Source organism: Dipodomys merriami, unplaced genomic scaffold (genome assembly GCF_024711535.1).
Source record: "Dipodomys merriami isolate MVZ:Mamm:240054 unplaced genomic scaffold, mDipMer1.0.p SCAF_4, whole genome shotgun sequence".
Lineage (NCBI taxonomy): Eukaryota > Metazoa > Chordata > Mammalia > Rodentia > Heteromyidae > Dipodomys > Dipodomys merriami.
The window spans coordinates 32,211,043-32,229,881 of NW_027205603.1; the positions used below are offsets into that span (position 1 = coordinate 32,211,043).

At 37.4% G+C, this 18,839-nt stretch overlaps 1 pseudogene; it reads left to right on the plus strand.

The window, feature by feature from the left end:
* Positions 1–359: 359 nt before the first annotated feature.
* The window catches only part of LOC138806132 (general transcription factor IIH subunit 5 pseudogene), an 83,767-nt pseudogene continuing 65,287 nt past the window's right edge, over positions 360–18,839 (plus strand).

An 18,839-nucleotide genomic window follows, 5' to 3' on the forward strand; every position in this document is an offset into this window, starting at 1 on the left:
ACACAGTTGACTTACTGTGGAAACAATTTTTAAAAAAACATGCTTTCAGCAAAATTAGGGGTGAAAACGGAATCAACAACAGATGCTATAAAGGATATTTTATTGTGGGAAGGTCTCACGATAATCATTATTTTTATTTTTTTATTTACCATGCCCTTGTGAGGTGGAGTGGAAAAGTTAAGAAGGGGGAAGATGCTCTATGTCTAGGTAATGACAGGAAGGACCAAGAGTATGAAGGCAGAAGGACATGAACACAGAATAAGATGAAGGCAGACATGCACAAACAAAGAAAGGGAGGAAGGCAAAAGGGCATGAAACACAAATTAGGAAGACTATGCCCTTGAGTACAGCAATACCTAATGGTGCAAAAGCCAAGATGGTCAAGCATCGTAGACTCCATGTGCCGCCAGTGTTCAGAGACTTTATGGACACATAAAGTTAAAGAGAAAAACAGACCAATGAAATTTAGTAAAGTTCATCAAAGCAAGAAATACATTGCAGAATTCAGCAATATTCCAGATATAAGAGGATTCTCAATGCGCCCATCTTCTGGCAGTGTGGTGAGCTATTTGTATAAGTGAGACAGAAAATGACTTACTTAATTGGTACAATTTGGTATTTGCCTATTTGAGCATAATCTGGGAACCTGTGGCCTGGTACTGACTGAGGTATAGTTGTTTAGTGACAAAAGCATATATGCTTGGATTCAAAAATCGACAGGTGAAATTCATTTTATGTGTAAGAAAAGGGAGACCTGACTAATGTAACTGCAACCCCTCTGTACATCACCTTTACAATAAATATTTAAAAATCTAAAAAAAAGAAAAGGGAGAATTAAGAAGACTTCAATAATTTAATTGAGATGTTGAAGTATCATTAATACAAACAGCTCTCTGGAAAGTCTGTTGCTTCCAAATTACGTTGAAATTGGGATGAATTTAGAAGTCTGGGGAGATATCTAAGAAGGTCTAGTAGTAACAAGAAGAGCTCATTGCTGTGTTAGAGAAAGGGGATTATATAATTATCATCTAAACTAAGTTCACTTGCAGATTAGACAAACACAACTCATAATGACAGTAGGACAATCATAAATGGGAGCTATCCCCCAAACCAGAATGAATGGTGAGCCTCATTTGTAATCACCCACATAATATTATACTTAATTGTGATAAAAAAAAATAGGATGCAATATAGAGGAGAGAGTGGGAAAGGAGAGGAGCCAAAGAGAAATGGCTGTAGTCATCTATGAAATAGTTCATTAAAATATGGCTTAAGAAACATTGTGTTATAGTTTGTGTTGAGAAGTTTCTCCAAAGAAGGGTAAGAGGCTTTGGAAATGCAAAAGTACATGCCCTACTTAATCTCTGGAAATGTTTTGTAGCTATTCACACACACACACACACACACACACACACACACACACACACACACACACACACACACACACACACACACAATGAGAGGGTAATTAGGTAAGGATAGTGATTCTTCAGATTTTTGTTTTTATATCATTTCCACAGTCCAGGAAAGTTGCAAGCACCAGTTGAAGCCCATGAGACTGCATTGTGAGTGTTTATTAATGAGATTAGCCAGATAGAAAAGCTCCTAGTTAGACATGCTTTTCATATAACAGGTGTGAGTCAGGAGGAGGGACTGTGCTCATGAATTATTGTAAATGGATAAGAATATGCTTGTTCACAGAAGCCATGTATTTCTTTATTGAGTCTCATTTGCCAAAGATGTTCAGGACTCTGAAGTAGCCTAGTACAGTGGCTCATGCCTATAATCTTAGCTATCAAGAAGACTGAGATATAAGGATCACAATTCCAAGTCAGGTTGGGCAGAAAAATCAGTGAAGACTTCAACTCCAAAATAACTACTTTAAAACAGCAACAAAAACAAACAAAAAGAAAAACCAATGTGATATAAGTGGTAGAGCATCAAAGGAGCCAAGTGCCAGGCTCTAATGTTCAAAGCCCAGTACATGCAAACACACTGTGAAGTAGGTGCTGAGTAAATAATATGTCTACAAAGCAATGATATCAACACAATGATAGGTGCTTATGGAAGACCAATCTTTGCTGGGTGCTGGTGTCTTCTGCCTGTCATCCTAGCTACTCAGGAGGCTAAGAACTGAGGATCTCCCTTCAAAGCCATCCTGGGCAGGAAAGTCTGTGAGACTCTCATCTCCAATTAGCCATCCTAAAACCAGAAGTAGAGTTGTGTTTCAAAGTGATAAAGCTCTAGCCTACCAAAAGAGCTCAGAGATAGTGCCTAGGCTCAGCATTCAAGCCCCATGACTGACAAAAAAGAAAAAAAATGAAAAAGAAAATAAAGGAAAGAAAGAAAGAATGAAAGAAAGAAAGAAACCATTATTTCCCCAAGGAAAAATGTTAATTGGTTTGGAAAGTCTCATCATAACATGCTGGAGCTGTGTCACATTAATTCACCAGAATTAATTTTATTTTCAGAATTTTTTTGAACTTGTTGGTAAGTATAATATTGCCAAAATACATATTATTATTATATAGCACTGCATTACATTATGATACTATAGAAAAAGATGTAAGTACTAAAAATCAATAGTTTTTAGTGGCTTTATTGTGTTTTGGTGTACTTTGTGCTGGGAAAGTTCTTTGCCTTTATTTTTTTGCATCCAGGAAGTAGAAATACTATTATAGAGATGGCTACTACATACTTCTCTCCAATTCCATAGTCTACCATCAGGAGGTTAGCAGTTTGAAATCAGCTATGATAAGTTATACTAAGGAGATATATGAATACAAAATAGGACAACTTTTTTTCATCAGCCCTAAGAGGTAGTTATAGTTAAATAGTAATCTAGAAACATAGTATCTCTCACCATATTTTCTAATAGCGATAGTAGGTAGATTGTTGTTTCTACACCATTCCTTTGTAAAAATAAGTTCGAAAGAGTCAAAGCAAAAAAACAATTGTGTAGAAGAAACTGTGTAGAAGACCATTTGTTTTAAGCTGAAAACATTACTTATTGGGAAAAATTTCACTTTAGTAATCAAACAATCTGTGTAAACAACCTTAGCTTGGACACTCCTGTGTATCTGAATTTTAGTCTGCATTTCTGAATTATTAGCAATAATATTGCAGTTTTCTGGAAAAAAATCATCCCAAATGAATTGCTCCTTTTTTTAACATTCTGAGCTTTATTTTCACACATTTATGGTAAAAAACATATTTCTGATAAAAACCATATAGGTAGAGAAAGCTTAGTTATAAAACTCAAAAGTAGTTTATTTCCAGCTATAGGAATTTTGCCATGACAAATGAATGTACCAGAACCAAATGCATTTCTTATTTCAGTTATTCTAACTAATGTATGTACACTAGCTTTGAATGCTGGTGGCCTCGGTGACTTTGCCCCTAGCAGAACAAAGCCAAGATCTTCTGCATTCCTTCTTGTGGAAACTCAAGGGATTGCTAATCAGCTGATTTGGGTTAGAACTTACAGTGCTGGTTTTGTTTGTTGGAACTATGTGGCAGTGTCAATTTCACAGAGATTTCTTTCTTTAGATTTGAAAATCCAGCAGCATTTGAAGTGTTTAACTTAATTTTCTGTCTTCTACTTGATGAAGTGTATAGGATTCCATACATTAGCGGGAAGACTTGGAAGCATTTTGATCAGAAACTTTAAAATTTGTTTAAAAAATTCTTTATTTTAAATTAAGTAGTTGTACAAAGGGTTTCAAGTAAACATGTTACTTTATAAGTACAATGCATTTTGATCAATGTCACCCCTTCCATTGCTCTCCCCCTTTTCTATCCCAACTCTACCCAGATATCAGTACCCAGAAGATCAAATGGATAAGTGATTAATAAGTAATAGAGAAATTTGGAAGATTTTAATCTACAATTACATAAAAATATAAGTTCATGTGATAGTAAATACAGCCATCATTTGTATCTAGCTGACTCTAGTTCTAGACATATGCTATACATATGGAACCTACTGAAAGTTCTGATTATAATGACTCTTACAATTCATTTTGTTAATCTCATAAACAATTTTGTTACTTTATTTTGTTTTTCTTTTTGTTTTCTGAAACTAGGCACTCGAGCATACTGAGTATGCACTCTACCAGCTGAGCTGCACCTCAGTGCCATGTAGGTGGTTGGAAGAGATCCAAGTGGTTTTAGACACATTATTTAACCAATATTTTTCTGGGAAATTTTTATGTTAGTAAGCATACTTTCCAAAAAAATCTTAGCATGGATGCTACTATGTATTAGTAAATCTGAATTTTATCCTTCATTTCTGGATTATATGGTTCATTCCTGTATAGCTCAGGGCTGTAGCAAGCTAGGAAAACTGAGCAAACTTTTGGACATCTCTTCTTCATCAGGTTCCCTGACAAGTTGCTAAGTTAGAGGGTATAGAAAGGGTCTTATGCAAGAACACAATAGAAGCAGGAGAGGAGAAGAATGTGAACATAGAGAACAGTGGAATCTCAATTTTCTCTTCCAAAATTATTTTCAGTGTGAAAGCTAAAAAAAACAGTTTGTCTATATTGTAAGTCACAAAGTCATTATCTGATGAGTCAAAAATTTGTGTATTTAAGAAGTGTAAGCCCAAGATGGAGATATTTTTTCTGGTTTATTCTCCAAGATCAATTCAGTAATAAGTTAATCTTATGACTACATACTCACTTAGATAGGTAAATGTGTGGAGATAGGTAGATGATAGATGATAAACAGACATACATGATAATATAGATAGATAATAAATAGATGATAACTGATAAAGGATAGATGAGATAGATAAATTGATAGGTAGGTAGGTAGTATATAGAGACAGAGAAACTTGTATAAAGACAAATAGTTGACATCATTTAACTCTCTTCATGGTTTGGCTTAGCAGTATGTATTTGCCAACTACTTCTTTCTGTATCCACTGAATAAGCATCTAAGTATAATGCAAATATCTAAATAATGCCTCCTCTTTCCTACTTCACCACATGTATCTCACACCATAATAATATGGCCACCTCCATAGGATGAAGCTAGTTTTCAGTTGAAGAAGCCATGGCTGCTCTGAGAGGAACCCAGGTCAACACTGGGCACCAATTCTATTTCTCTCCTCATTCTGTAACCCCACCTTCCTCCTGTAATCCCCCTCCCCAGGAAGAGTCAGTACCTAGTACCTTGTTTTAAGAGACGAATCCTAGAAGAAGCATCTGAAATGGCTCACTTAGGGAGGCACTTAGCAACATCGCTCACTGAAAGAGGTGTCATTAGTAAATCAGGCTCCTTCCATTGTAAAGTCCGTTTTAGGTTGCAAAAGGAAAATAGTGCAGTCTAGCCTAGTCTCATGCCTGTTATTCTAGCTACTCAGGAGGCTAATATATAGAGGATTGAAGTTTGAAGCCAGCCAGGGCAGAAAAGTTAGTGAAACTCTGTCTCCAAAATAAGCAGCAAAACACAGGGCTGGAGGCATGACTCAAGTAGTAGAACACCTGCCTGAAATCCTAGCTACTCCATAGGCTGATGTCCAAAGGATAGAGGTTTGAAGCCAGTAAGAATAGAAAAGTCAGTGAGATACTGTCTCCAAAGTAACCAACAAAACACAAGGTTGGAAGCCTGGCTTGAGAAGTAGAGCACCAGCTAAGCAAGCAAAGCTGAACAAGCCCAAAACCCTGCATTCAAACTGTGGAAGCATTTCTGTGGCTTCCCTTCCCTTCCCCAAATCAGATAAACTTATATACAAGATAAAGGGCACCCACATCAGAAACAGTGACAACAGGGAATAAAGCAAAGGGGGGAAAAACAAGAGAAAAAAAGAAATAACTGCAAACAGTACTCTAAAAAAAAGATGAGACAAAGGACAAAGGGTGAGCCAATGCAACACCAATACTCACAAGACACCATGTTGGAAATGAGCTTTACAACTTGGAGGGGAAGAGGAGTCCATCGCAGGGGAGGGAAAAATAGGAGAAAACGGGGGAGGGGATAACAATGTTCAACAAGAATTGTACTCGTTCCCTTACTTATGTGACTGTTACTCCTCTGTACATCACGTTTACAATAAAATATAAATAAATAAATAAATATTTAAAAATCACTCTCTCTCTGTCTGTCTGTCTCTGTCTCTGTCTCTGTCTCTGTCTCTGTCTCTGTCTCTGTCTCTGTCTCTGTCTCTCTCTCTCTCTCTCTCTCTCTCTCACACACACACACACACACACACACACACACCTGTGGTACCCAAAAAAATTTATAGCCTGACTTTCTTTTTCCTCTTTGACTTGGACAATGTGAAAAGGTAATTTCAAGTATTTCCAGCAGTAACTTCACATTCCATGCAACTGACGGTAGAGGTGAACTTAGCTTCTATCTTGATTGACATGAGAACTATGTGCCTGTTTATTTAACTTCAAGTTGCCATTACTTTGATATTAAGTTAATAGCAAGGGAAAAGACATACCATCATCTTGTCAAGCTAAACAGCAAAAGAGATCTTATTTCCTCCTGGGAAATTATAAACACATCTTTCCTGTTGGGATAAAATCGGAACTGGAGTTCATTTCCTGTTGGAGTTATGTGTGCTGTCTCAGTGATGCCATAAACTTAGAAAAGAGTGAGATCGTTTTCCCATCAGAACTAGAAGAGGGTAAAAGATCTTATAGGACAAAAAAATCAACAGACTATGTAGAGAATAGGAATATTAGATAATTAAATGCATATGTGGTTACTTTAACTGAACTATGAGTGTAAGAAAATAATATTTTTATGTGGCACTGGGGTCAAACCCAAGACCTTAGGCATGTAAGCAAGCATTTACCATGGATCTCCATCCTCAGCCTGAGAATAATTGCTTTAATTTGCATAACCAGCACATGCTTTTCTTCAAAGGTTTGTTTTCTCTTATCAAAACATGTCACATTTTCCTAATTATAATTCAGTATGTGTTTATTGCATTTTATTAGTATTGAAACAATAGAGTTTGGGTTTTCTTGTTCAATTCAGGGTTGTCCCTATCAGAAATGAAAAAAGTTAAGAATTTCTGAGCATGGCAGGACAAAGTATGATCTGTTAAGGCCTTTTGTGAAGAGGATCAACTGCAATAATTAGAACTTGATGAGATTTAGTAGTTCTGGGAGATTCTTTATTCCCTAAAGGGATATATGAGAGAAAACAGGCCTTCTTGCAGAAGTAACAGACTGCCGGCCTGTGTGATCACATCAATTGAGATAATTAGCAAAATTCATTTCTCTGATGACAGCCCAAACACCCCCAAAGGACAACCATTTCCCATGAGGTTTATGTTCAGTTAACCTCTAATCACCCTTCATTCTTCCTTCCTAACAATATGATGACGGTTCCTCAGGGCTGCAGACATTATAAAGAAATGGACCCCTCTATGGACAAGCCAAAATCAAAGCAAAATGTAAAGACATAATGGATTTTAATAGAACATAATTAAATCATTATTCAAATCTCCAACGTATGAGGAACAGTATCATTTCTTGCCCCGTTGGTATTTAAGTATTCAGAAGTTTATGTTGCCATATAATAATTGGAAAAAATGATGTTTTATAAGCAATTTTAGTTTTTCATTCAAAAAGTACTTCCTTTTCTAGGCCCCAGGATATAGGAGTGAAATTGATAGCTTTAACCTAATGAGGATTACATTCTGTGGATAAATCTGGAGAATAGGAAGTAAATGTGTAATGTCAGGGCCGCAAAGATAAATGCTCTGAAGAGAAACAGAGCACAGTATGCAGTGGAGGACATCTCCAAAGAAGGGAGGTGAGTAGACAGGAAAGACTTCCTTGAGGACATGGCATTTGAACACAGAATATTTCCTGACTGTGATAAGGCAGGAAGCCACCTGAGGCTTGTCTCAGCAGATGCCTCTCAAGCTAAGGGAAAATTGTGAAAGGAAGAATCTTAAAGTAAAAGTAGTAGTAAAAGTTCTTATGGAAGCCTGGTGCTGGTGGTTCATGCCTGTAATCCTAGCTACTTAGGAAGCTGAGATTGAGAGAGAAATGCTACTCAGTGTCAAACTGGGCAGAAAAGTTGCTGCAACTCCATCTCTAAAATAACCCATAAAAAGCCAAGGCAGAGACATGGCTCAAATGGTAGTTCATCAGCTGAGCAAGCAAGCCAAGCACGTATAAAGCACTGAATTTAAACCCAAGTACAGGGAAACATAATAAATGCTGATAAAGCTAATATGAAGCAAGTGAAGCTGACTTTAATATGAAGTCAGATAGAAGAAAGTTACAGTGCGGGTATAGCTCACTGATAGCATAGAAAAGACTCTGGATATGATTGTCAGCACTGAAAAACAGAAAAAGAGCAAGGAAAGATCAAAGCCAGATCTTGAGGTACAACCTTCGTCATCTGTCATGCAGCAAACCCATCATTCTCTTCTCAGCATGAGAAGTCCCTGCAAAGTTGTCATCATAGACATACCAAACACAGATTTGTATTTAATACTAAGTCCATGCAGTTGTTATAGAAAGAACTGAGTATAGACTAGGGTGGGGAGAACAGAAACCAAGACAAGAGTGCAGTAAAGCAGATCAGGCCACTAAAGTAAACACATTGGATAGTAAAAGATAAAAAAAATACTCTGGGATATGATAAATCATATTAAGACTATAGACATTCACACAGTGAGACCAAAGGAGGACAGTCTTATGAGAGGATCACAAAGGCTCAATGTGCATATAATCATATAAAATGATATTTATCAAGATGATTTCCAAGAAATGGAAACAAGAGATTTTTTTTCTTTATTGCTATTTTTGTTTTCTATACCTTTCATCTTGTTTGAAAATTTATCTGTTTGGGGGGAAGATAAGGTAAGGAATACAGAAATAGCGGGAAAAGGGTGAACAAATGCAGCATGATGTTCACTAGATACTATGTTGAAAATGAATTGTGCTTCTTGGTGGGAAGGGGGATAGGAGGTAAAAACTAAGAGAAAGCGAGGGAAGAGGTACACTGTTAAAAAAGCAATGTTCTCATTACCTGCCTTAGACAACTATAATCCCTCTGTACATCACTTTTACAGTAACAATAAAAAAGATCAAGCCAGGGGCTGGAAAGGTGGCTCAGTGGTAGAGCGCGTGCCTTGCATGCATGAGGCCCTGGGTTCGATTCCTCAGCACCACATAAGCAAAAAGAAAAAAGCCGGAAGTGGCGCTGTGGCTCAAGTGGTAGAGCGACAGTGCCCAGGCCCAGAGTTCAAGCCCCACAACCAGACCCCCCCACCAAAAAAAAAGATCAAGCCAGTGATAATGGTGGAGACCTAGATCTGGAGACAGAGGCAGATGTAGCAAGGGGTCAGCCCTAGGTAGAATTGCTCACAGACTGGATGTTGTGACAGAGAGGAATAGCAGGAACAGGAAATATGGAGAATTATATACTGAAGCATAAAGTTATTTATGGAAACAGAAAATATGGACGATTATAAACTGAAGCATAAAGTTATTATTTGTGGAAACAGAGACAATTGGAGAAGCAGTGAAGGAGTTTTATATACCTTGTTTACCTTGTTAGGTTCCAGATGCCTATTAAAGTGGTAGGTGTAGCATTAAGAGGAGTGGTTTGGGCTGCAAATGCAACTTTTTGTAAACAGCAGAACATAGATGCTGTCTAAATCCATAGAACCGGTCCAGGATCTTCATAGAATTGGCATAAAGAAGAGGTCTGGGCTGAGCTCTGATCCCTAAGCATTTCTTTAGTTTCATGTTTAAGCCATCCAGGAACACTGAGGTGGCCTCTGGGAGGGCACTGAGTTCTGAAAGTTCAAAAATGTATTAGGAGAGAGTGATCACTACATTGCTTGGTCCTAAGAAGTTAACTATATGACCCTGTGACCTTGACACTTTCAATCTGGGATCATACAGAGAGCCAAAGTGGGTGGGCTGAGGAGAGACTGAGGATGAAGGTTGAGAAGTACCTGTGGACCCATTGCATTGTAAATGGATGGTGACAAGGTTTTCCATCTCAGCAGAACTTGGCTATGTAGATATTCATAATGGGTCTTCCTCTAACATCAGCCGGGAATTCCATGAGAAAGAGGACTGCATCTTACTATCATAGTGTACACATAGCACAAAGTCTCACAAGTTTCACACCTACCATTGAACTGAACCAAGAACCAATGGCTTAAATTCCTATAATTGGAGTTGAGGAGAAATAATTCCCATTAACAGTATGCCTGTACCCTTAATGTATCTAGTAATAGATGAAGGTCAACCCTCTCAAAACTCTCAACAATAGCTTACTTATTTTTATAGGCTCAAATCACCTAAGGAATAAAAATTGTGAATTCCACTACACTGATGCACTTCTAACAACTTCAACATGAAGTTTTTTAAGCCACTTGTATTTCTTAAGTTTCTTCTCCATCATACATCATATGAACATCACATAAATGCAATTTTGAGGCAATATTAAAGTTAAGGTCTAAGTTAAAAGAAATATCCAAAGCAAAGATTTTTTAAAGAACAACAATATACCTCGCTAGCCAGCTGTTTTGTTTCTCTTGGTTAATGATGCTTCCGGCTTTGTCATCTGTGAATTGTTACCCACTCATCTGTTTACATGGAACCCATGTGGCTTGACTGTACAAAGAGAATCAGAGTTTTATCAAGTTTTATTTTATGTTACCATTTGTACCTCTAAACAACCTCATGCAACATGATAGTAAAATTCTAGTTCTATAGTACATTCTATCACATAAGATAAAGTATCCAAAAATCCTCCAAAATGAATTCCACATCCTCTCTCTCTTAGTACAGTTTAAAATACACTGAACCCCTTCAACATGGTGGGACAAATGAAGCTCAGCTCTGCCCAGAAATTCTGTGACCCAGATAATATCTTGAAGAACTCTATTTCCAAAACAAAATTAGTGATGGAAATATTTACATGTAAAAACATGACCTTCAGATTATCTTGAAGAGTGAAAAGAGAAATGTGCCTTGATTGAATATTATCCAACAACCACATGATACATACTTCTCCCTGGTTTTTATGTCAAAAATGAGTGTTTGCTTCCTAGGCTTACAGGACATACTACTTGCATCCTGATAGTAATAGTTTCACCTCTGAGACCAATGTATATACAAAGACATAGTCTCAGGAAGGATTTGTTTTTATTCCCCTAGGCCATAAAGCTTCCAAGTCTGCAACTAATTATCTCTTCAGTGACAATAGTAACATTCATATAATAGAGCATATACTTTTAATAACTTACTGCTATGGATCTGTTTGCTTCTCCTACATATCTATGTTTTTGGTCTGGTGGCATTATGTGTTTCTATAGCTGTGGCATTACTGATGATGAGCAGGTTGTCCCGACATTCTCGGGGGGGATGGACAGAGAAGGAGTCATTTCTGAGTGTGGAATCTCACCACATGCTCGCTTTGGCTAGAAATCTGTTTATTACTGAACTTGTTTATAAAAGTTAGTGAGTCATTAGGTATTTCCAACCCACAAAATGTACTGAATCATGCTGAAATAATAAAGTCTCTCCTCTGACCAAAGTGTGAATGACCAGAAACCCTAAAGGGCCTTTCATCAAGGACACTCTATAAGTAGGACACAGGTAAAGCACCAATGGAGCTCATTTTTATTAGCCCTCTCCATCCTCTTGGCAATGCAACGAATGTGAAAGTTTGGAAATCTTAGGTAAGAAAAAGCTAATGAGAAGTGAATCAAAATGAGTCATTAAGAGAGACCGCCTACTCATTTACACTGTAGGACATGAGCAGTATTATAGGTAATCATAGAAAGTAGGTGTGATGGTCAGTTCTATATGCCAGCTTGAAACATGGTTTAGATGAGATCAACATTTATACTGGTAAACTCTGAGTAAGAAGATTGCTGTCCCAAATGTGTGTGGTCTTTATTTCAACAGTCCAAGTCCAAATGATAATTCCATTATACCAAATTATTTTTTAACTTACTTGTTTTATGATCATTAAGTAGTTGTACAAAGGCATTGCCATTTAACAAAGCAGTTTATGAATACAGTGTTCCTTGACCAATTTTACTACTTTCAATAGTCTTACCCATCCCTCCTCTATTTAGCTCTTCCCTCACTCTTCTTCAGTTTATAAGGTATACATTGGATTCTTATCTCCATTCTCCTCCTCTTTTCCTCTTAATCTATCCCTTTCCCCTTGACCACACCCCACCCCTTTCAAGTACCCTCTTCCTTGTATTTATTTTGTTGAAATTACATTAGATGAGTTCTTCCTTGAAACTACCATATTTCAGTTAATACATTTGTACATACTTGTATCCAACCCAATGTATTTACTTATAAGTTTATAAGCTAAATTGAGCTTCTATATATAGGGGAACACATGTATCCTTTGTTTCTCTGGGCTTTGTTTCCAGGTCTTTCCATTTCTTTACAAATGGTACAATATCATTTTTTTCTAATGGATGAGTAAGATTCCATTGTGTATATACCACATTTTCTTGATCCATTCATCCACTGAGGTGCAGCTGGGCTGATTCTGTACCATGACTATGGTGAATAGTGCTGCAAATTATTCATTGATATATTTGTGCAACTCTATGCTTTCTAAATACTGGTCTCTGAGACCTTTGTCAAAGAATGACTGCTCTAGTCACAACTGCCTTGTCATCTTTATTTAATTTACTCTAAAGTTTTTCACAACCTGGGGAAAGCACCAACCTGGAAGACCATGATTTAACAGATAACACAACCCTCTTGATGGAAGTTTTCTGGACCAGCAATTATAAATTGATTAGGGTGGCTAGAGGGTTGTTAATCCATAGATACTGATCTTAAAGATCTGAACTAGGATACACCAAAATAGGCAGTCTAGGCATTACTGACTAAAACAAATACTTGCAAGAGGATTTACTGCCACCTTCTAAAGCTTAGAAGTTTAAAAGATGGTAGTAAATCCTCTTAGAAGTAAAACCTATAGGAGGACAAAAGAGAAGCATGGCCCATGGAGAACAAGGAAGAGCAGAGCACAACAATGGTAATCTAAAAAAGAAAGGGCCTTGGGCTGGCAGACAGAGAAATATTTATTTCTGTGTCTTGTGTTTTAAATATGGCTTGACCCCTTCTGAACTTGTGTTGGAATTTAATACCCATTGTGAGATATACAGAGAAGGTAATTTAGCCAGGCTCAGTGGCCTCATACATGCTATTCTAGCTATTTGAGAGGCAAAGATCAAGAGTACTACAGTTCAAGGCCAGCCCTAGCAAAAAATTTTCAGTTGTCATCCCAGATACGTGAAGTGTTGAAATCAGGAGTTTGAGGTTCCAAACCCGTTTGGGAACCCGTGAAGAGATTTTATCTTAATAGGAGAAGCTGGGTGCAATGGCATGTGCCCATCGGCTACAATGGGAAACATAAAATAGGAGGATTGAGGTCCAGTAGGGAGCAATGCAGAAAGTAAGATTCTATCACCAAACAGAGGACTGGGGATAGTTGGAGCATCTACATACTAAGCCCAGGGACCTGAGTAAACCCAAGTATGAGAGAGAGAGACAGACAGGCAGACACAGAGACAGACAGAGAGTCAGAGACACAGAAACAGAGAGACAGACAGAGATAGAGAGAAATTTAATGTAGGGTAAAATTTAGAGGTAGGGCTCCTTGGAGGTGATGAGGATGAAATAAATTCCACAGGGATGGAAGCACTCACTGACTGTATGTTAGTGGCTTTCTAAAAAAGGATAACACATACATACTCCTTGTGACACTTTGTACCATCTTGGGACTCTGCTGACATGAAAGCTATCAACAGATATGGTGTGAACCAACACAGTGAGCCAGAAAAAAATTCCTTTCTGTATTACTCAGTCTATAATGCTGTGTTATTAATCAGTTGAAATGGACTACCATGGATAAGAAATGTGTTATGCTCTGAAGATACACAGAATGACCTATCCCCAATAGCACACTGTCAACTAATCTTTGGGTTCCAGCTAAATCATTATGTGGCCCTGGATAATCCCTTCTCAGGCCTCTAGTTTCCTTGTTTGTCAAAGTCTTGATTTTTCTCTAGGAATGCCACACTTTTGACCAGTCATGAAATAGAAATACTCTACTGGTGGGCTTCCTTCAATTATATTAGACTTTGCTTTCTTTTAACTTCATCTGTGCCAGCAATGGAGTGGTTTCCTAGGACTATTAATTTTCCAACTTTTTCCCCTTCTTATAACAGACAGCACTCTGTTAAGATTTCTTACAAGGAAACTTAATTAGATAACGTAGATAATAGCCCAGTAATTCTGATCCAAGGCTGAGATGTGGGGTTCGCTCCCTTTGTTCCTCTCCTTCTCTTCCTGTGCACCTTATCCCAGCTCTGTATACTCCAGTGTGTAGACCTTTGCGCTTGAGAAAACAACCAATATAACTAAGGAAGATGGGGAGTAAAATAAAGCTTAGAAACTGTAGAAACAGGTAGGAACCAGCAGACTTTTAGAGCTCACAGTCTGGAAGTATTCCTTGCCTCTGTATGAGAAATGCCAGGAGCCCAGGCAAGAAACTTAAAGAGCAGAGGCTCAGAGGAGGCAGCTGCAAAATAGGGCCAGAGGTGAATGAGTAATGGGGGGAGGGGAAAACTGGGGGGAGAGGAGTTGTATCCTGAGGTATTCCTGTGTACTTGGCTTCTTATGCCTTAGAAATTAAGTGAAGGAAAGAGGACCTTCCAAAGAGGGCTAAAAACTTTTTATAAGAGGCATTTTAAAGGAGTCTCTAGGTGAACTAGAAAGAATCAAGGAAGGCTTGGGAGCGATTTTTCTCATACATTCACTTAAAAAACTAGTTTGTGTTTTTCGAAGTGTTTCTATCACAATCATAGTTGCAGACATTGACAGAAAAGGCAAATTCATTCATAAAATCATTCAAACAGCATACAGCAACCTGGAGCATTCATGTACATTATCTAAATCTCATCAAGAGTAGTGAGCTTCATAGCATGTGGACTAGCTGGTCCCATTCATTTTATTCTGATTATTCAAGCAGTATTGAGAAGTATTAACCAATAATCTTTGAGGAAAGGCAGAAACCCTGCTACATGTAGCAGGAGATAAAAGGTGGCTACTAGAGTTGTACAAGCTCTGCCTCCAAAGAACTATCATTATTTGGTCATTATTTCCCTAAGATAACCTCATTTCCAAATTTATCAGTTTTGGACCTGACCCAGAACTCCTCTAGTACAAACAACTTTTTCCTCGTGGACATTAATTGAAAACAATCAAAGGCAATAGAATATTGTGGCTGCCCAAGTAGTAAACAAAAGTTGGAGCAAACAAAGGCCTGGACAAAACAGTAAGAAAAATTGGGGTATGGGAGTTTCATTGGATGCTTTATTACATTTGCAATGTATCTCTGGGAATCTAGAAGACTTTCTGCCAGGGTATACACTGTGCATATCCTGAATAGACCAGAGATGGCTCTATGTTTTCACCTTGCTTTGATCTTGAGGCTCTACAGAATACAACATGAAAGCTAAGGCAGAGTTGAAACAGCCTTGCTGAGACTGAAGGCTGACATCCACACAAATACAAGGGAGAACAACTAGATTCAGATAGTCATGAAAATCTCTATTTCTTCATTAGCTAGTGAATAAGCAAACCAAGCAAGTTATGTAAAGACTTTACAGAATTAGTTCAGAAAAGTCACTAAAGAAAGAAACAATAATAACAACAAAAACAAATCACCAAAATCAAAGAAAAGGAAAAGGGCCTAATTTCCAGAGTTGCCGTATTTTATTATTGAACATGCATTGTTTCAAAATAAGATTGTCAAAAAATAGGAAAGTGTGGCCCACATATAAGAAAAAAAATATTTACTCATAGAAATTGCTCATGAGCTGGTAGACCAAATCTGTAATGGTAGCACTTGGAAAGTGGAAATAGGAAGATCATGAGTTCAAGTCCAGCCAGGGATACATCGTGAGCTCAATAACCTCCACTGACAAATGTAAAGAATCTGCCCCAAAACACATTAATATCAAATTTAATTTCAGCACCCTATATTCAACAACAGATACAACTGCCTTGCAGAATTAACATAAATTCTTCACAGATTCTTTCAGAAAAAGAAAGAAACATTTCTCATCTCTTTCTATAAGTCTAGAATAGCAATTTTACTATCACGATTATTCTATCAGGATAATAATTATAATCCTGATAGCAAAGGCCATTTGTTTCTAATAAATATAAAAATCCTTAACAAATACTACAAATTGAACACCTATATTGCATTTTAAAATGAGAATATAACACGACCAATTGAGATATACCCAGGAATGCAATGTTGAATTATGCAATCTGTATAATTGTCATCTTACCACAATAAAAGTTTAAAGTCACAGAATCATCTCAGTAAAAGAAACAAAGCTCATTCGACAAAACTCAATCCCTTTAACGAGAAAAATATTCCCCCCATCTTAAACTAGTAGATTCAAAGCTGGTGGCAAATAAATGGAAATGGAAATGGAAAATTTAAATTGTAAAAGGGGAAAAGAGTGAGAAGCTTTGTTTTTTCTAAAACAAAATGAATTATTTATACAGTCATAGAGCATCTAACTTTATTGTGACTTTAGTCACACTATCACGGTAATTATCCATACCAGCAGAGTTGGCATTTCCTACATTAGGAAATATAATACCATTGAGTTTAATTTTCTGACAACCAGCAATTTACTGTAATTGTCCAAGGAATGAAAAAGGTAGGATGGAAATCATGAGAAGCCTGGAAGGAACTGGCAGAAAAAAAAAAATGATGCTTTTCATCAAAACATGGGTTCCAAGATTATATGAAACTGTATTTTTGGCTGCAGATAGGCCAAGGAATGAAGCTATATCACAGACTGTTTCCAGGATGAGGAAGATTGAGGGGTGGGGAGTGGGAGAGGAGAGGGGAAGCAGGGGATGAATGGTAGGAGGGAAGAGCAGTAGGACGGCAGAAGGAGAGTATTATTTGAGATCCTGTGATGGAGTACAGAGGAAAGCAGAGAAAGGAAAGAAATTATAAGATGCAGGGACTCATTGACATAAAACCAATAATGGAAACACAACCCAGAATGTAGAACTGGCGGCATAAGTTTAAATTGTTAGAGGATCCAACTCAAGGTAATACATTACTCAATAAAATTAACTTTAGCCTACTGTGTTGAAATGTCTTCTTTCATTCAACTTAAAGAGCCAGTTAAACCCTAAATCATTGTGTTCCTTGGAGTTCTGCAGTGAGATTTACCCCTATTGAAGAGCCCTCGTGCCTGCCTACTTATACCTTCCTCTCCTCTAACTTCATTCCATGCGCAAAGGTCTTTGTGTATATGCTTCTTGATATCTCAGGCCCAGTGGTCCTTACCACTGTGCAGGTCCTGAAAGTAGTGTCGAATAGGAAATTCCAGGGTTTTAGTTATGTGACTAAGGTTTAGAAGGTCTAGAAAGTGATACAGGATATTTGCTGGCATGTCTTCTCCCTATAGATTTCTTATCTCAGAAGAGAACCAACATGAACCCGCTGTAAAGCAGAGATTATAGTGCAGGGAAACATCGAGTCTAGATCAAGAGATGATACTGACCAGAAAGTTCTGCCCTGGGAATAAACATTTATGCTGGTGCTTGGTAGACTAGATAAGAAGCCAAGAGCTGGGCACTGGTGGTCCATAACTATAACCCTAGCTGCTGAGGAGGCTGAGATCTGAGGATCATGGCTTAAGCCTACTTAGGCAGACTAGTTTGTGAGACTCCTATCTCCAGTTAACCACAAGAAAGCCAGAAGTGGTGATTGTTATTCAAATGGTAGAGTGCCAACCTTGAGCAAAAAGTTATAGGACAGTGCTCAGGCCCTGAACCCCAGTAGTGACATACACACACACACACACACACGTGTGCATTTACACATGCACAAACACACACAAAGTCAAGAATAATAGCTGACGTAGACTGGTGAAAACAGATGTGGTTTACTGCAAAGCATCTTAGGACTCAATAAAAGAAATTCAATACACATTTTAGTTTAAACAAGATACTTGGTAGAAATGAGTGGAAGGCGTGTAAATGAAAAAGAGGAGGTCATTGCAGAAACCATTCCAGAAATCTTAATTCAGTGCACTCGGAAATGTGACTTAAATGGAATCAAAATTAAAGCTGAATTGTGAGGAGGTGAGTAGGAGAGAGGTTTTGCAAAGGAAGCCTAACTGCAGCCATGAGGCGGTAGGGAAGGTAAACTATGTGGCCCAGGTACCTGTGAGCATCTGGGGAAGCTGAGAAAGGGAAATTTTCCTCTCTTCATTCTACAATATTTATGAATCTGGGTGGCGCTACAGCATAAAGAACTAAGCCCAGATGTGATTTCTGCCATTTACTTACTCATTTATCATTATTTATTAAAGTAGAAATAGAAATAAGTCTATGTATTTCATTGTTATGATAACTTCTCCTCATCTAATATGTGGATACAAAAACAACTCTGTAGAAATATTTTTCCACCATTCTGAATCCTGGAAAATACAATGTGATTCTCACAAACAATATTGAGATATTTAAAATGCCTCTCTATTTTTAAGGTTTCCCTAATTAGACATAATGGTCTATCTTGTGAAGAAAATGAAGTTTGCTATTTATGAAAAACTTCATAGAAAGTTTTTTCCTAGCCAATTTGTTGATAAAATGTAAGAAGTTGCTTTATATTTAATTATATGTATTTATATATTATTGTATTACTTTATATGCTTCTCTATTTTAAATCTTGAAATCTGTTAATTTTAAGACAAGCATATACTTGCTTTGTCAATAGTTATTTAATTGAGTGGTGATTTCCAGTGCAAAAAACAT